Source organism: Rhinolophus hipposideros (genome assembly GCF_964194185.1).
Source record: "Rhinolophus hipposideros genome assembly, chromosome: 5".
NCBI classification, from domain to species: Eukaryota; Metazoa; Chordata; class Mammalia; order Chiroptera; family Rhinolophidae; genus Rhinolophus; species Rhinolophus hipposideros.
Window position 1 is genome coordinate 69666020 of NC_138051.1, and position 20990 is coordinate 69687009.

Below are 20990 nucleotides of genomic sequence, written 5' to 3' on the forward strand. Positions count from 1 at the left end.
CATAAAAACAAAGAATTGACTAGAACTGTCACCTTTAATGAGAATATGATGGAAAGTTGAATTTCAGTATCATCTAATGCACCATTATTACCATTAATAGCTCTAGTTCTATATAAGAACAAAGAAATGCAAAACATAAACCAAAAACCTTTAGGGACAGAACACATTTATCTTCAACTTGCTACTGTGTTTCCCCGAAAATAAGACCTACCTGGACCATCAGCTCTAATGCGTCTTTTAGAGCAAAAATAAATATAAGACCCGGTCTTATTTTATTATAATATAAGACCAGGTATAATATAATATAATATAATATAATATAATATAATATAATACCAGGTCTTATATTAATTTTTGCTCCAAAAGACGCATTAGAGCTGATGGTCCAGCTAGGTCTAATTTTTGAGAAACAGGGTAGTAGCATATTCAGATGGTAAAATTTACTAGTAGCACATTTAAAGGGTAAAATTGTGTTCTATGTGCCACATTTTGATAGTTATTTCAAATATTTACTCAAGATTCAGTTTTTGTTGCCTGTACTTTGGTGTCGTATTCAAATCATTTAGAAATCAAGTGTCAGAATATTTTTTCTCTATGTTTTCTTCTAAAATTATCGTTTTAGTTATAACATTATTTTTTTAATCTATTTTGAGTTATTTTTTTTGTATAAGGTAAGAGTCCAATTTTATTCCTTTGCGTGTAGATATCCAATTTTTCCTGCACCACTTTTTCTATTAATGGTCTTGGCACCCTGGTCAAAGACAGTTGATCATATAGGTAACAGTTTATTTCTGGACTCTATTTGATTCCATTTGTCTATATATCTGTTCTCATGCTGGTACCACTCTGTTTTTATCTTGTAGCTTTGTTGTAAGTTCTGAAATAAAGAAGTGTGAGTCTTCCAACTTTGTTTTTCTTTTTCAAGAATGTTTTGGCTATTCAAGGTCCCTTGAAATTCCACATGAGTTAAGGATAGATTTTTCTATTTATGCAAAGAAAACCAAAAGACAAAAAAATAATTTTTGAGATTATGAAATGTATTACTATAGATCTCTTTGGGTAGTATTATCTTAATAATATTAAGTCTTCCAATCCACAAATGTGAGATGTCTTTCCCTTTATTTATGTTTTCTTTAATACATTCAGGAATGTTTTCTAGTTTTCAGTCTACAAATATTATTGACCTTGGTTAGATTTATTCCTAACTACTTTATTCCTTTTTATATGCTATTTTAGATGGAATTGTATTCTTAATTTCATTTTTGGATTGTTCATTGTTAGTGTATTGAAATGCAACTTGTTTTGTGTGTGTGTGTGTGTGTGTGTGTGTGTGTGATTTTATATTTTACAATTTTTCTGAATTTGTTTAATAGCTCTAAAATTTTTTGGAACATTTAAAGTTTTTATATGTAAAATCATGCTGTCTATGAACAGAAATCATTTTACTTATTCCTTTCCAATTTGGATGCCTTTCATTCTTTTACTTGCCTAATTGCACTGGCTAGAACTTTCAGTAGAATGTTCATTTGAGTAGAATGACACTAATGATAATGATAAAAATATATATGTCAGTCATTAAGCTTAGTACTTCATATACATATTCCTATTTAATTCTCATTACAACTCTAAAAGACAGGTATTATACCTCCCCATTTTAGAGACAAGGAGAATAATGCAGAGGCTAAATAAATTGCATGAGATCACACAGCTAGAAAGTGACAGACTTAGAAGTTTGAATCAGGTGCAAGTGACCTCCAAAACGATATACTTTTCTACAAATTTTGTCTTTATGACAATTACACACGCAATGCCATTAGTGCACTTTCCAAATTTATGGATTTTTTATTTGCTATGTAATATTCACATAGATATCTTATTTCCTCACTGAGTTCTTTCAAAGAAAGGAAACTTATCCAAAATTCACATTTTGTGGCTATTTGGAATTTTAAATATTTGCTGAGTAGAAAGAGTCTGAGTTAAAAATCTTTAATTAGAGCAGATGAATGCTACATTCTTTTAAAACTGTGATAAAATCCATCAAGAGAAGTCATGGGTGACTTGGAGTCTACATCATAAATGGCAAATCAGCAACACAGAAAATGCAAAAGATTCTTTAAGGTCAATTGGTATCTTATCTGAATTACTAATTAAAACCAGACAGAGTGCCTATATTTGTGTGATGATGCATGAAAAATGAAAATAAGTAATTTTGCATTTATCTTTTAAGAGCAAATACACCATTATAGGAAAAAGTGTAGATTAGCATCCCTTCTTGGCATATTCCAAAAATGACCCTATTTATATGAAAGAACTGTAATTGCACAAGATGTACAGAGCATTAGTTTGGCAGGATTAATCCTGTACCCTGGTGTATAGCTGTGACTCAAACTTCCTTATTGTTTCCATAGTTTTGGAATCGTTCTTTCACTCAACAATCTTTTCTGAAATACTTTCTTTTTTTATTCAAAGCTTTTTGAGTACTTCCAAGAAATTATCAGCAGGAACAAGAAGCCCACTTCTGGAAGAACTACTAACTAGTTCAAGAGTTAGCTGATGAAAAAGACATTAGCAGCAGTCTTAGTCTTGCTTATAGTGAGGTAAAATGAAGCTTCTTAAAGTTTCTAGAAAATAAACAGATGTATTCTGCTAGATTCAGTATAAATTTCTGATTATCATATATAAATGCATATATTTCTGATTTTTTATGTATGTAAATATATGTAAATATAATATATAGTATAGATTAATGATATAGTCTGCTTTCTTGCATACCCTATGTACAGACAGACCTTCCTTTTAGAAGGCTCTCTATTAAGTACTGGGTGATACACATTTGTATGAGACATGGAGACATCCATCGACATTTTGAGAGAAGTTGAAACATAATACAACTAACTCTGTAACATAAAGGCTATCTGAATAAGTCAGAATTCTATAAAAGAAAAAATTAAATAAAGCACTTTTGTCCTGTATTGTGGTATAGCTACACAACAATATAGCAAATAATAGAATAAAGAAAGTAGAAACTAAAGTCATCAAGGAGAATACAAAGTGGCACAAAGAAAAATAATTAGAGAAATAGGAAAGTCAACATAAAAAAGCAAATAATAGAATAAAGAAAGTAGAAACTAAAGTCACCAAGGAGAACACAAAGTGGCACAAAGAAAAATAATTAACTTAGAGAAATAGGAAAGTCAACATAAAAAAAGGAGACAGTTTACTAACAATTGTCACCCCAATAAACTTTAATTTAAAAAAAGGGGAGACAGATATTGCAAGATACATAAAAAGAAAAGTTATTTATATAAGAAGAAAATCACGAAAATTATCTGGTAATGAATGAGTAGGCTATATTACAATTGCACTTAACATTGAAAATATGGGGGTTTAAATACTATAGAAAATAATGATCTTTTGAGAAAAAATAAATAATACAAAACGCCGAGAAAAAAACATCCATTTGCATCCATCTCACCAGACGCATTATGGGAGGAATTTGCAAGTTTAGGCTGGCAGAATGGAGAGGAAGCAGGCTCTTAAAGCAAAACTTTTTGTCACAACCCAAGAAATGAGTGGTAATAAGTAAATACTGGTAATATGTTATATTAATAAAAATAATAGTAAATATTATTATTTTTTCATTTATTTACTTTAATTTGGGGTTTCATGTACCAATAACAATTCTAACATTTGTAGTCTCATTGTAGCGTAAAGAAAAAATCACCATATTTTTACAGTTTCTTTTTATTTATTTATTTTATTATTTTTTTAAATTAAAGTTTATTGGGGTGACAATTGTTAGTAAAGTTCCATAAACTTCAGGTATACAATTCTGTATTACACATCTATAAATCCCAATGTGTGTCCACCACCCAGAATCAGTTCTCCTTCCATCACCATATATTTGACCCCCTTTACCCTCATCTACCACCCCCTTATCCTCTGGTAACCACTAAACTATTGTCCTTGTCTATGAGTTTTTGTTTCTTCATTTGCTTGTCTTGTTCTTTTGTTGTTTTGGGTTTATACCCCACATATCAGTGAAATCATATGGTTCTCTACTTTTTCTGTCTGACTTATTTCACTTAGCATTATAATCTCAAGATCCATCCATGTTGTCACGAATGGTCCTATTTCATCTTTTCTTATTGCCTAATAGTACTCCATTGTGTATATATACTACAACTTCTTTATCCATTTGTCTATTGAAGGACATTTTGGTTGTTTAATAATTTTTTTATTTTTCAATTTCAGTTGACATACAGTATTATATTATTTTCAGGAGTACAACATAGTGATTTATATAACTTACAAAGTGATCACCCCGAATAATCTTGTAGCCATCTGACACCATACGTAGTTATCAAAATATTATGATTATATTTCCTATGCTATACTTTACATCCCCAAGACTATTTTGTAACTACCAATTTGACTTCTTAATCCCTTCCCCGCCTCCACCCATACTCTCAAATCCCCTTCCATCTGGCAACCATCAAAATATTCTCTCTGTATCTATGAGTTTGTTTCTGTTTTGTTTGTTCATTTAATTTGTTCTTTAGATCCCACATGTAAGTGAAATCATATGGCATTTGTCTTTTTATTGCTGACTTACTCCACTCCGCACAATACTCTCTAGGTCCATCCATGTCATTGCAGATGGCAAGATTTCATTCTTTTTTATGGCCAAGTAAATTTATAATTTATATTCCATTATAAATATGTCCCACCTCCTCTTTATCCATGCATCCATTGATGGACACCAAGGTTGCCTCCCTATCTTGGCTATTGTAAATAATGCTGTAATGAACATATAGATGCACATGTCCCTTTGAAGTAGTGTTTTGGGTTTCTTTGCATAAATACCCAGAAGTAGAATTACTAGGTCCTTCTTAATCACTTGTTATAACTTTTGTTTTAAATTTATTTTGTCTGGTATAGTATTGCTATCCCAGCTTTTTAATTATTTTACTTTTTTTTTCATTTTCATGAAATATCTTTTTCCATCCCTTTACTTTCAGTCTCTGTGTGTCTTTCGATCTGAAGTGAGTCTCTTATAGGAAGCATATGTTAGGGTTTTGATTTCTTATCCATTCATCCACCTGCGTCTTATGATTGGAGCATTTAACTCATTTGCATTTAAAGTAATTGTTGATAGATGTGTAGTTACTGCCATTTTATTACTCACATTTTTCATTCTTCTCCTTCTCTGTCTTCGTCTTCATCTTCATGTTCATCTCCTAGAAGCCCCTTTAACATTTCTTGTAGTACTGGTTTGGTGGTGATAAACTCCTTTAGCTTTTTTTTCGTCTGGGAAGCTCTTTTTCTGTTCTTCGATTCTAAATGATAGCTTTCCTAAGTAATCTTTGTTGTAGGTCCTTGCTTTTCATCACTTCAAATATTTGGTGCCAATCCCTGCTGGCCTGCAAAGTTTCTGTTGAGAAATCAGCTGACAGTCTTACATGAGCTCCCTTGTAGGTAACTAACTGCTTTTCTCTTCCTGCTTTTAAGATTATCTCTTTCTTTGACCTTTGACATTTTAATTATGATGTGTCTTGGTGTAGGCCTTTTGGGTTCATTTTGTTTGGGACTCTTTGAACTTCCTGGGCTTCTATGTCTACTTCCTTCATCAGATTAGGGAAATTTTTCATCAATTATTTCTTCAAATAGGTTTTCAATTCTTTGCTCTCTCTCTCTTCTCCTTCTGATACCCCTATAATACAAATGTTGGTATGCTTGATATTTTCCCAGAGGCCCCTTAAACTATCCTAATTTTTTTATTTTATTTTATTTTATTTTACTTTATTTATTTTTTTTATTAGTTCCAGGTGCACAAGACAAAGTAATACTTAGACGTTTACCATTTATATCCCTCACACTGTGTGGACCCCCCTCCTCCATTCACTACCCCTCTGACATCGCACACATACATTACATTTCCACTGTCTCTATTCCTAATGCTGTACTCAGCTTCTTGTAAGTATATATATATATGCAGTGATCAGGCATCTACATCATCTCTGAGGTGGTCTCCCAAATGGGACACGTGTCCATTGGATACCCTACAAAACCTTTACAACATTATTGATTATGTTCCCCAAATTAATTTTCAAAACCCAGTGGCTATCTTGTGGTTACCGCCTGTTTTCTAATCCCCTCACCTTCCCCCTTATCCCCACCCCCCACCCCTCATTTTTTTGGGATTCTTTTTTCTCTTTGCTGTTGTGATTTGATGTTTTCGTTACCTTAGCTTCCAAATCGCTGATTCGATACTTTGCTTCTTATAATCTACCATTGATTCCCTTTAATGTGTTCTTCATTTCAGTTCTTTTATTCTTCCTTTCTGAATGATTCTTTTTTATGTTTTTATTTTCATTTTTATGTTTCCTATCTCTTTGTTGAAGTTCTCACTGAGATCACTGAGAATCCTATAACCAGTGTTTTGAACTCTGTCTGTGGTAGATTGCTTGTCTCCATTTTCTTTAGTTCTTTTCCTAGAGCTTTGTTTTCTTCTTTCATTTGGCACATATTTCTTTGTCTCCCCATTTTGGCTGCCTCCCTGTAGTTGTTTCTTTGTATTAGGTAGAGCTGCTATGTCTCCTGGTCTTGATAGAGTTATGTAGTAGGTATCCTATGGGGCCCAATGGTGCAGTCTCCCTGGTCATCTGAGCTGGGTGCTGCAGGTGTGTCACTTGTGTGGGTGCCGTCCTGTTGTAGTTGAGCCTTGATTGCTGTTGGCATGTCAATGGAAGGGATTGATCCTCAGGATAATAGATGTCAGGACTGGCAGTGACTGTAATGGAGGAGCTGCTGTGCAGGGGCTGATCCAAGAATCAGGATTCACTTTAGCAGGGCTCTGGTGCCTGCCAAGTCTGCCCTTTGGGTGTGTCTTTTGTGGAGGTTGTTGGTTGTGCTCTATTATGGTCTGAAGCTGGTCACAAGGTGTGTTTGTTCTCAGGCCTCTTGGAAGGGCACTGTTGCATGCCAAGGGTAGTCACAGTCTCTGCTCTGCACAGGGTCCTTGGTCTGAGGTACAAAGTAATCTGTAGATGGTTGCCTCTTGTGCTGGGCTTAGAAGTGCCTGGGAGAGGCTAAGCTGGAAACTGAGGCCAGTTGCCATTTGTGCTGTTTTCGGGTATGATTAGCAAGTGGTATGGGGCATGCCAAGGCCAGATGCTGCTCATCTGAGGTTTGTGAAACTTTGACAGATTTTAGGAAAGTATGCACCATGAGCTAAGACAGCCCATTTGTATGCAAAAGCCTTTGGAAGTGGCTTGGGTGTACCTGAAAGTTGGGTGGTGCAGTGTCTCAGGGAATCACCAGGTCAGGGTGGACCATGTTAGCCAAGGTTGATGAAGACTCAGATATAACACCCACCTGTGTCTTCATGCTGGGTTGGGGGAGAGCTCAACAAAGGAACAATGGCTTCTGCCAGCACTTCTGTCTGGGAGAAAGCTGCTCCCCCATCCTTGCCCTGAAGCCAGACAATTCAGTTCCTTTCTGTATGTTCCTGGCATCTTGTGAGCTGCTGCCCCCAGTGCTGGAGCTCAGAGGGAGTGAGTCTTTTAGCAAGTAAGTCCATGCACTGGACCTATAAGAGGAGCACCTGGGAGTGCAGCTGCCCTTCATCCCACTCAGCTACAGTCTCTGCTGGTCTTCACAGCAGAAGTTGTGTGGTCTTCTCTTCCCAGCACTGTAACACTGAGCTAAGGAGCGTGGTGTGGGGCTGGGACCCCTTCAATCCTCAGAGTGGACCTCCACAGCTGAGATACCCTCCCCAATTCTCAGCTGTGACATGCGCGTGTGGGACCAGCCCATTCTGCATCTCTGCCCATCCTACCAGTCTCGATGTGACTTCTTCCGTATTTCCTTAGTTATAGGACTTCTGTTCAGCTAGACTTCAGGCAATTTTCAATGATGGTTCTGTAGTTCACTTGTAATTTTGATGTAGTCGTGAGGAGAGGTGAGCACAGTGTTTACCTACTCAGCCATTTTGACCGGAAACTTAGTGAATTTTATGTTACTGAAGGCATTCAAGGTGATTACTTTTCCACAGTGAAAAATTGCAATAAGTAGATTAATTTTATGCTTCATTTCAAATGTAAGATATTATTTTTCATGTTTAATTTTCTTTATTTTTAGTGCTGCTGATTCTATTCCTTTTAGTTATAAAAATTTCATTTATTTCCCTTTGTTTATTGTAAATATCAATTACAAAACTTATCACTACATCTGTATCTATTATTTCATGTTATTTACTGCAGTAGAAATTCTGACCAAGAAAACACAAAAAATGAAAAACATTCTTTCAGGAGACATCTCATTAAATATACAACTTGTGGCAAAAATTTCATGCTTTCAGGAGACATCTCATTAAATATGCAACTTGTGGCGAAAATTTCATGCTATTATAATTTTTTTTATTGCAGAACTAAATATGTTCATTTTGAAACTTTAGAAGATTCAGATGAAATGTAAATCACCCTCTGGCCCAAGGAAGGGAAACATTTTTTGATCTTCTCCCTCTTCCCCTTCCACTTTCTGAAACAGAGTATTAATATTCTAAGCTATAGTTTGGAATGCTGCTAAGGCATATTTTCTAGTGGTGAGAATCGCTGTATTTTAAAAAGTTAAACACTAGTTGTGGTTTTCTTTATCTCCACACCTGCAAACAGGAGGTAGTAGTTACAGTTGAACACAGACTTTTTGTGACACCCAAACTGTCTCCCTCTCTCTTATGTTCTGCCACCAGAACCTAGAAAGTCCCAATATGTAGGTTGGGCTTGGAGGTGGAGGGAAGTGGGGGCGTTGGGTTTAGGAAGAGATCCTTCATATCTCTATTCTAGGGCACTAGCCTATGGGGATTTCAGATATATTTCCAGGTTATGTCTTTCTTCCACGGTATGTATCCAGGAAAGTATTTTTAATATAATCTTTCAAAATACAGTTATAATAAGTATAATTTAATATAACAATTAGTTTCCATGGTAAAAATGTAATTTATAATCTAATTTTTAAAGTTTGTGTCTCTCTATATAATTATTGGACACTTGAGTGGCAGACATTGTTAATGACCACCCAACTCTTTCTCTTTTTCCTGATAATGTCACCCTTATTTTGTTTAAGTTTGCCATGTACTTAGCTCCTAGGTAATGATTCAAGAGTTTCTCAAATCCATCCTGGAAATTCTGTCTGTTTTTCCAGGTACTCACTTTCCCAGCCCCCTTGCAACTAGAATTTGCCATGTGATCTACTTTTGGCAAATGAGAGGTAAGGCCAAGTCTGCTGAGTTAGGGAGACTTCTGGGAAATCTCTGTTCTCCCCATGATAAATAGACAGCATTTATCACTTCATCTTTTCTAAGCATGTTGCTTAGATCTGTGGCTGTAACTTTATGACCAAGAGAAATAGGAAAATGCTATCACATGAGGATGACAAAGAAGAATGATGGAGACTGGTTCCTTAGTGAAATCACAGAAACAAACCAAGAATAGACTATATCCATACTCTTAATATGATTTGTTTGTATCTAGCAGCTAAATACAGACTATGAAGGAAAGGTTTCAAACTTTCTTATAAGCAGAACTGTGATGAACATTTATACAGCTAAGTTTTTATCATATCCATGACTATGTCTTTATGATAAATTCCTAAAAAAGAAATTTATAGGAGATGCAACACACTAACGCTTTTGATATATATTGTCAAGTTGCCCTCAAGTAAGTTTAGCATTCAATAAACACTATAGAAACTCTTCTAAAAATGAAATTGTACCAAAAATGTTAATTTTCCTTATGAAGAGCCTATATCTCTGCAACTTCCTGGAAACCCCAGCAAAATTCCAAGGGAAAATACAGTGTCCATAACGTCTGGAAAACATAATCAAATATATAGAATGTCATAAAGGACATCTTCAGTCTGTAAGAGCATATGTGCATAAAGAAATCTTCTAAGTTTCTAGACTTATGGGCACACCTGGTGGAATTGTCAAATGACAATGCTGTTTGAGTTTCAGAGTTTAAGTACCTTCATCAGCATGTGTAGAACAATTGCTCCATAGCTTGAATAGCTCTGTGGCTAATGTGCTTGTCTCCTGAAGACTGTCACAGAAGAACCAGAAAACATAAAACTATTCCTGGAATTTTATTCTCAGACTCTTACGGCTGGATTTCTGAGCTTAAAAATCCCCACTGCCCCATCTTTTCAGTCTGCCTTCCCTGGAAAGGTCATTCCAAAGTTATAAAGCCAAAAGTCAGCAATAGAGTACTAAACACAGTGCAACGGTGGGAAACATATGGCCAGCTGATTACTCCAATACAGCTCAAATTAACAACACAGCAGAACCCCATTATCAGGTTAGTTAACTGAGAGGTGAAAGAAAGGTCGAAGGTACAGAATGTCCTTTTGAGGTTTTTATTTGTTGATCTCTGTATTATGGCTCCATTTGACAAGTCTGTTCTGTGTATCCCACTGTGACTATTTCTAATATCAAAATTTATATGCTGAGATGTGTTTAAAGCAAATTTCTGTGCCATAAAATGTCATTTCCCCTAATGAACAATTTATTTCCATTGTTCCATGGGGTCAGTTAACAGTAGGAAAATACAGTATTTCCAAATATCTACCTATTTTAATAAGAATAACAGGTTCATTCTAATCATTCCTGACTGTCCTCTCTAATAAAATGAGCCTATTTACTTCTAGCTACACATTCATCACATGAAAATGTGATGTTAATGAAAGAACCAGGTAATGGGCAAGCAGTATGAAGAACACAGTATTTGCTTTATAATTATTTGGTTTATTGACATAGGTGTGGAAGCCAACCGTATAAGACTGTTATGGTATGGTAAAGCCAAGAGGCATGGTCAAGCCAGGAAAAGTAAAAAATGTCTTCTGCTCTAAAGTGCTTGAACTCAACTCTAAAAGTATTGTTATGTTATTGTTAAAAGAAAGGTAGTAAGGACCCACTACCTGGATTGAGAGGTATTAACATTGTCCTTGACTTTGAGATGTTTCCAAATTAATTGAGAAGAGACCAGTACATAAGGAGAAGTAACTATAATATGCACACAGAGAGAACACCATGTAAAGAGAGGAGCTGTGCTGGCGCAACCAAGAAACAAGGAGAGAGACCTGAAACATCCTTCAGAGAGAGCATGGCCCTGGCAACATCTCAACTTTGGCCTCTGGGCTCCAGGACTACGAGACAATAAGTTTCTGTTGTTCTTAGCCACCTAGTTTTTGGAACTTTGTTAAGCAGCCCTAGGAAACTAATACAACTATCTTCTCCATGAGACTTCTCACCATTTGAAAGTTGTCTTATTTATTCATTTTCTACAGAATGTGTTTCATGAGAGGAGGAACCACAGCATGGTTCTGGGTGCTAGAGATTCATCGATGGATGAAATATACTACAGTAGTAACGTAGTTTTCAAATGTCTCCATTGACGAATATTTCGGTTTACAAATGTCGTAAACCCAGAAGTAAATGCTTCGGGTTTTGAACACACCTCAGAAGTTGAACATGTCACGTGGCTTCCACTGAGTGCAAGATCCTGAGGCCTAGCTGTGGCTGTTTTCGAACTTTTCAGAACTCAAACGGTCTTCAGGAACGGATCACGTTAGAAAACCGAGGTATCACTGTATTTACCCTTGAGAAACTTAAGGAAGTATTTATAATTAAAATGTAAAGCATTTATATATTCATTAACTGAACACCATTTAAGTACTGTATGTTTCAGGTACTGCTACATATTCTGAGGTCACAGCGGAGAACAAGAGCTTACATTCTGCCATGGAGAAACATAAATAGAAAGGTTTAAACAGGATGAAGAATATAAAACAGTAATATGATAGAGAGTGGAATTGTGAGGGGAATTTAAATTGACTGGTCAAGGAAGGCCTATCAGAAATAAACTAGGTCTGTCTGAAGAGCAGCAAGAAGGTATGTGTTTAGATCAGGTGAATGAAGCATCGGATGCGACAAATGAGAATGAAGGGGCGGGTGCTTGGTCTCCTAGAACTTAGTAAGCTAATGGTAGGGTATAGGTTTTATTCTAAGCACCATGGAAAGTCATTAGGAGGTTGGAATTATGAGCCTGCCATGTACTGAATTACTTTTTTAAAATATCCCTCTGGCTGCTGTGTGGTAAATTGACTGTAGGGAGGCAAAACTAGAAGCAGAAAGATTACGTAGGGGCTATTGAAGGAGCCCATATGAGAGATGGTTGTGGCTTTGTTTAGGATGGTAGCAGTAGAGTGATGAGAAAGGTATAGTTTATCAGTGTTTTAGAGGTATAGCTAATAGGACTAGCAATTAAATGGAAAGTAGAGGTGTTGGAAAATAAGAAATCAGGAGTGATTCTTAGATTTCCTCATGCTCTCTTGCAAAGTAAAGCCAAACTATATTGATTGAATGATAGTTCTTTAATCGAGAAGAGTTTACTTGCTGTTATTATATAGAAGAAGGTAGGCATTTGGGCTGGATGATCTTTAAGCTCTTTTACAACCTTGAGTACGTATGAGTCTAATGTTCAAAACAGAGGTGCTGCTCTGCTGTTGGACAAGCGATCTTAGAATTTGAGGAGAGCCCACAGTGAGAGGGTAACTTGGGACTAGGATGGAGACTCCATTCATACTGGATGCATGTTACACATGAATTTCCTAGTTTCACATGACAGCACTTTGATTAATCACAATCATTATCATTTCCTGGCTACTTTTGTGAACTAATCCTGATGTTAATGCTTTGCATATGTTACCACATCTTGCTCATAAAAATGCAGTGCAGTTAGTAAAATTACCCTTCTCAAAAATCAAGCAACTGATTCTGAGAGGGCAATAAAATATCCCAGACCTTAGAGCGATAAGAATAATTAAAAATAGGGTGGATCAGATAAAAAGTTTTGTCTTATTTTAGTTTATTTGAAATTTGTTTTAGTATGAAGTAGTGTGACTATTTTTTAATGTGTGTGCATATATATGTATATATATCCACATATACAACATATATATGTGTGTGTGTGTATATACATATGAACTTCATGCATACACACACAGTCTCATACACACATATATATATAAACTTTCAATAGAAAAACAATCTGTTAGTAGTAAAATCCTTTGTCATAGGTGACTTTGGTGATTTTAGATCTAACCAAGTAGGCCAATACTTAGACTTATTGGAGAAACTTCCTTGAAACCAAAATGAGAGTGTATTTCAAAAAAAGGAAAAGTAGAATGTCATTTTTATTGCTTCTTGTATGTTCTCATTCACTGGGTGCTTAGAGAAATAAATCAAACTGACAATGAGTTGAAACGGAAATCAAGTTTTGCTAGCATTTTTATTCAAAGAAGAATTCTTCAAAAAGCTGAAAATGGAAGAAAAAAATGAAAGTCATTCTTATTGCTAATGAAATGTTTCCTTGCTGTCAAGCAGTATGTGGCTGGAAGAAAAATGACTTGGATTTAACCAGAGACTCAAAATGCAGTGCATTTCCAACCTGGTAATTAGGCTAATATGAGATGTCACAAACAGTGACTGTTACAATGGACTGGCTCTGAAATGCACGCTTTGGATTAAATCGTCCCTGGATGGTAAGGGCACCACTCTGCAGACTTGGCTAATCTATGTGAAATGCTGGCACAAAAGGGATGCCATCCCTGCTGGCTCCAACTAAAGCCTGTCCCCATGCACCTGCGGAAAAGCAGGTGTTTTTTTCCCATAGATTTAACTTTAAAAATGAGGTTAAAAGATGACAGCTGTAAGACAAGGAAGCCATTCTCTTGAGAGTAGCTGCCTCGTGGGGTAAAAACAACAGTTCTTGGAAGCCAGCCCTGTCGCATTTTATTAGTCAGGTGTGAAAGGAGGACTGCTCCTCTAGAACTTGGGCTGAAAAGTTCCCTTTTAATCCTCTCTTAGACAATATAATTGTTTTTTTTTTCCTTTCTAAAATACTAAAGAAAATGAACCTCCATGCCGATATATCCATTTGACATTTGTTCAACACATATTTATTGGGCAATTGCTAAAATAGTATTAATTGCAAATGCTAATATGCACCTGTAATGCTAAAGGGCTTTATGAATTGAGGCAATTTTGATGTGCCATAACCAAAAAGAGTTTTAATTCAGCATTTAGCATTTTTACACATGTATGAACAGACTGTTAACTGTTAACTAAGGTGATTTGATGGTATTGCTTAGGGATATCAAAAAGCTTTCCATGAATAACATTTCAAGCACAAATATACTTATCAAAATTCTATGTTGTACAAAACATGTGTACTGTAGAGGATTTTAATGATAAACGAGATGCTCTCAGTTTTAGGGAGCTTATCCTCTGGTGTAGAAAGCAGACATATATACACAATCAAAGGCAAGTCAATTATCCCTACTTGGTGAAAGTGTCCTATAAACACAGAACAGAGAAAAATAGAACTCAACCGAGATAATTAGGGAATCATTTAAGGGGGTCATAGTTGAACTTGGATCTGGATGTATATAATAAATTAAGGTGGCATATTCTGGCGGAAGGATTATTAGAAGCAATGAAAGACCCAGAGACTGGACAATTTGGGAATGACAGTAGTATTTGGGTGGGGTGGGGGGGGGCGAGGAAAGGGGATATTTTATTAGGAGGTAAAAATTAAGTGAGTGGCCTCAAGTAACACCCTAACTAATGTGAATTTCATTTTTGTAGAAACTCAGGAAGCATTAGCAGTGTGCCACAGTGGAACTTTAGGAAGATAATGCTTGTGGCTATATTGGGGACAGAGAGATAGTTCTGTTTGGAAGCTATTTCAACAGTTCAGACAAAGAATGATCAGACCCAAAGTAAGTGCAGCGGCAGTAGGGATGAGGGAAGAAACAGACATCAGAAACACTGAAGGAATAGAATTAGTATTAGTTGTTAGTAGTTTGAGTTTGGGGCCAGATATGAAGATGTCCTGCAAACTGTTGGAAATTCTGATTTCAAGAGAAACCAGGATTGTTGATGTAGACCTGGTAGTTCTTTGCATAGATTTGAAGTGTTGGGTTTATAGGAGTGGACAAGAAAGAAATGCTAGCAAGCACTAAGGAGAGAACCTTGTGAGATAATATCAGTATTTATTACTCAGCTTAAGAAGGGGAGCCAATAAGGGGGGTTGCATCATGAGCCCAGAAAGGCAAGTCCAGGCTGTGGGGGAGACAAATCAGATGGATTACAAAAAGGAGAATTTGGTCCTGGGGATTCATCGGCATTGGTGACCACTGACAGAGCAGATTCAGAGACAATGTGGTGGCCCAGTCCAAACTTTACGGGCTGGGAAATAAAAAGCTGAGGACGGAGAAATAGTGAACAGTGAGGACTTTCTGTGACACTTGGGATTTAGGATGAGAGAATATATTGAGTAGGAAGCAAAGTCAAAGGGGATGTTTTTTGGGAGTGAGAACACAGTAAAACATCCCTGAAAGTCAAGGAAATCTGAGGTAGGAGAGAATAAAGTTGTGAGAAAGGATCATAGAAGACTAAGGGTAAGCACATAAATGGGCTATATAGTTGGCATTGGCAAACTAGAGAGACTGTTTAAAAATGCAAATTTTTGAGGTGGGTGAGAACAAGCCTACACAGTTCAGTGACTGGGAAGTACAGTAGCTTGAGGTGATGGCCAAGCCCAAGCCTATCCCACTTGGAAGGAGGCAGAGGATTGGAAATAACACCAAATGAAGTTTAGGTAAAGAGACCTGGTTGTTGAAGTCATCAAAGATGAGGGAAGGAGCAGATGGGGAGAAGAGATAAACCTGATAACTAATAGGTGTCTCTATATGTGATGGTTATTTTTTTTTTGTGTGGACTAAATTGGGCCATGGGGTACCCAGATTAAACATTATTTCTGGATGTGTCTGGGAAGGTGTTTCCAGATGAGATCAGCATTTGAATTGGTGGACTCAGTAAAGCAGATTGCCACCTTCTTGTGAATGAGCATCATCTAATGTTTTGAGGACCTGAACAGAACAAAAAAGCAGAAGAAAGGATTTGTCCCCCTTCTGTCTGCCTGCTTTATCTGGAACATGTCTTCCACTGCCTTTGGACTAGAATTTACACTGTTGGGTCCTCTGGTTTTCATGCCTTTGAACTTATATTGGAATTATACTACCAGCTCTCCTGGCTCTCCAGCTTTCAGACTTCTCAGCCTTATCTCTCTCTCTCTCTCTCTCTCTCTCTCTCTCTCTCTCTCTCTCTCTCTCTCTCTCGGTATTTATCATCTATTTCCTATTATTCTCTTTCTCTGGAGAACCCTGACTAATATACCATCTCTACCATGATATATGTAGTGTGTGTGTGTGTATATGTGTGAGTGAACACATACCTGTGAATACATATACACATTTATCCTACCTACAAAAATTTAATATGAATTTGTGTTCCTGCTAATTTTTTCTTAATTGAGATCATGTTTGAAAAGATGTTTCAAGGCATCAAAGTCAAGTTATTTTAATGAAACTTAATTTACTTGATGAGAATGAAAATTAAGGCATAAAAATAGAAAAGCGAAGTCTCTTATAGTTCGCATATATGTAGTGTTTTTCTTAAATTTATTTTTTTTCAGTCACAGTTGAGGTTTCATATTATTCTATATCAGTTTCAGGTGTACAGCACAGTGGCTACACATTTATATAATTTATGCAGTGATTCCCCCCAATTAGTCGATTAGCGAAGTACCTACCTGGCACTATATATAACTGTTGCAACATTATTAACCATATTTTTTATGCTGTACTTTACATCCCTGTGACTATTTTGTAACTACCAATTTGTACTTCTTAATCCCTTCACCTTTTCCATATTAAATGTATGTAGTGTTTTGCAGTAGTCAAAGCACTTTCGCATATTATGTGATCTCCTTTGAGCCACACTGTATAACCATGGAATCACTCAGACAGAAGTCCTTTTCTTATTCTGAAGAAACCTCCTGTCACTACTGATGCTCATCTTCTAAAACCTGGCCCAGAGCACTTTCTACTGCAGTCCTCGCATCACATTGTCTTTCTGTTCAGATAAAGATTTGAAATGACTCTTTAAAAGGAGCAAAATATGGAAGAGATATCTTTTCTGTGCTCGAGTTTTATAAATAGTTAAGTTTAATGCCTAATATTCACACATTAATTTACCGTTAACAAGGAATTCTGATAAATCCCAATGTCTACTAGGTGCTCCTTGGAATGTCAAGACAATCTTTTATTGCATGAACATTACCATTATTTCACCTTCCAGCTTCCTCAAAACTAGGCACTGTGAAGAGTGCTTCTGACTGGCAAAAAAAATCAGACTTTAGAGGAATTATTGGAGACAAAAGAAATCACATTTTGATAGTATTAATTATTTAGTTGCAACTTGCAGTCCAGACATTCAAGAAGCTTTTGACATCTCACATTATAGTCAGCACTAGAGAGAAAGTAGCAACACAGAAATATTCTTCAAGCACGTCTTAATTTGGAGCTCAAGGATAAAATCATATATGGGTAACTAAAAGCATGAACTTTTCTTTTGGAAGTTGGTTTGCGAGGGCTTTGGGGACAACATCTGTGAAGAGCTTAAGTACCATTTGCCAAAGTAGGCTTGTTGTTTTATGTAGTTTTGAATTGTATATAGGTAGATAAAAATAAACTTTTATTAAATTCTGACATGTTTTCTTCCTCATTTTATAGGAAAGAGGATATGTTATTGGATGGGCAGCAATAAAAACAGTATTCTTCCGGAGTGGATGTTAAGTCATTAAACCAAGAAGCCATCCTGGCGTCTTTCAGCAGGACCAGTATCAAGGGACTGTTTCTGTTGAGTCTCACCTGAAATTTATTTTCTACCAAGTTGTTTAGGATCTGAAACATGGCTGGGCTGAGCTCCTCAGTGTTTTCTGCAGCTTCAAGGGACACATTTTCTGAGGCTGGTTTTTATCCCGTGGTTCTGTCTCAGGCATGTAATTTAAGGAGGCTGCCATATTATTTTGTAGGTTAAGCTGAAAGCTTCCTTGGGTAATTGAGGTTACCTTCATGTGGGCAGGAGTTGGTCTGAGGTAATTCCATTTTTTAAAAACATCTTTCCTTTCCTTTTCTCTGAAGATATCTTCAGAGATGGCAGGTGAAAAAGTCAGAACAGAATGTTCTGTTTTTCAGGTGGTGGTAGGTTCATGAATGTTCCGTTCTTAAATTCTTTGTATCATATCCTTATATATAAGCTTTCATATGTAAAAAATAGTTTATTTCAAAACTTTTTAAATAACTAACAAAAAAATTTTTTTAAAGTGATATGTTCTCAGAAGTAAGACTCTTCCCTAACTCCATTCCCTTTGCTTTTCCCTGATTTTGGCACTTGTGAGGAGAGCAGCAAACTTAAATAGTCTTCTAAAATCAACATTTTTTATAAGGCTAAATGTTATGGACTGGAGAACTGGCTTGTGGCCAATTCATTATCTTTAATAACTTAGAACTCAAAAAAAGGATTTTATATAATTCTACATGTGTGTTCTCTCTCTCTCGTTCTTTCTCTCTCTCTGTACTTTTTCTGTTTTGTTGCAGGACTTTTAAGACCTTAACTTTTGAAACGCTACAGAGCTGTGGTGCTGCAGAAACTGGATATTAAGCATAGAGAGACTTAACATTTAAACTGAACTTGATTGAAATCAGCCGGGAAAATATTTGGGTCTTCCTCCCTGCCCCTCTTGTCTGCTAGTACATTATCTTCTTAAAATAACCTCCCAAAAATGATGATTTGCACAGTGACTTTCCTTTTTTTTTTTCCCCAGGAGTGAGGAGATAAGAGAATGATAGGGAAAGCAACTAAAAGTGGAAAGGAGAGACTAAAGATGTGTGAGAAGGGATAAGAAGGGCAAGATCAAAGTGTAGAAGGGGTGTCTATGCAGTAGCCACTTTAAGAATGCTTCTGCTGGTGTCTGAAGGCTTCTGGCAGGGGTGGAGGGGCAGGAAGGATGGACTGCAGAGAGTAAGATAAGTATAATAAAAGGAGAAGAATAAGGCATTTTCTACTCTCATTCACACAATATATGTGATTTAGGATGATGATGGTTGGGATGATGATTATGATGATGACGATGATAGTGATGATGATTTTATAACATCAGGAAGAGGAGGCCAAGGAGATTGGGTTTGGCCTAGTGTGTGGAGGGCATACAATGATCTCTCAGAGAATGAGACCAGTCCTATGTTGAGAAAGTCCCAAAACCAGGCAATTGTCTTCTTTTTAAAGTCACAATTACCAATATCAAATAAATACTTGGTAATACCATGCAATCTTACCATGTTGTCCTGATGAACTCCTTGCCCTACTTTCTACAATGATATCCTTTTCTCATCTTTTCAGAATTATGTACCATCTTCTGACTCCTTCCTGATTCTTGGCAGATAGCCTCAGCTCATACATCGCAGGGAAAATTGAAGCTATCAGATGGAAACTTCATCAGCTCATTGCCTCAGCTCAAACCAACAAACCTACTTATACCTGTACTCATTATCTCTTTCATTTTTTCCTATTTTATCACATGAGTGTATTTCCTTCTATCTAAATCCATTTCCTCCACTGATGCTTTGGATCTGACCCCTTCTGCCATTGTCAGGAACCACACCCCACTGTTCCTTCTTTCTTTTGTATTGATCCTTCTGATGGTCTCTGAAAACATGTTCCTCCGATCACAAATCCTCCTTTGGTAATCTTACTAATCTTTTCCCCTCAAGAGACTCTTTAAAAGAGATAGCTGTGTATATCCCCTGTCCCATTTTCTTATTTTATACTCATTGTTCAGTCCATCCCCCTATCAATCCACCAGAGGTCCTTCAAAAGGTTACTGATGACTTCCACATTCCTGCAAAGGCCATTTTAAGGAATTCCTCATTGCAACTGACTTGTCAAGAGTATTTGACACTGTTGAATGCTCTCTTCTTTTTGAAACTCTCTCTTTCCTTGGCTTTGATGACCCCACTTTGTCCTAGATTTCCTCCTTTTTTTCACATCCCCCCTCTGTAATTTCTTTTGCAGTCTTCTTCTCCTTTACGCAGGCATCAACGTTGGAGTTCCTCAAGGATGGGTGCCTGGCTTCCTTCTCATCTCACTCTATCCAGTCTCCTTAGGCAATCAATGTCTCTCAACCCACAGTTCCAAATACTCCCATTACACTATAGCTCCCAAAGTATATCTTTGGTCCAGGTCCGTACATCTAACAGCTAATTGACATCTCTTATTTGATGCCACACAAGTACTTCACATTCAAAATATCCAAGATTCTCATGATTCTCCTCAAACCCAAATCTAATAAGACTTTTTGTGGTAATTTTTTTCTTTCTCCTTTTTTTTTTTTAAATATTACTGAAGGACTCTACAATCCATCCAAGTGAAAATCAGAAATCTGGGGGACATTTGTAATATTGTCCTCTCCCTTATTGGCTATAATTAATTACTAAAACTTGTCAAGTTTAATCTCCCAGCTAACTCCCAATCCATTCCACTGGGCTCCTTCCACTGCCCTTTCATCCTGGACATCATCATCTCCTTCTGGGACTATTATAGAGCCTACTAACTGGTATTTTACTTTTTATTTAACAGCCCTCCTCATGACAATTAATTATCTGAATTAGAGCTGATGTGGTCTTTTCAAAACAGGAACCACAATCATGTTGCCTCCCTTACCTATTTAAAACATTTCAAGGGCTGCCTATTGGTCTTAGGACAAAGACCTAAATCCTTAGCAAGGTCGCAGTTGTCTGATGATATAACTGTTGAGGCTATTTGTCCAGCCTTGTGCCAATTTTTCTTTATCTCTTTTCTCCAACCATTCTTGTATTTCTCAGTTCCCCAGTGAGCCAAGTTCACTCCTGCTATAGAATGTTAACATGTTTTTCTCAAACTTTCCCCCCACTAGCCCTCACCTCATTAATTCCTAGCTGTCCTCAGGTCTTTAACCATCTATCTAGTCACTTAATACCATAGTCTGGAC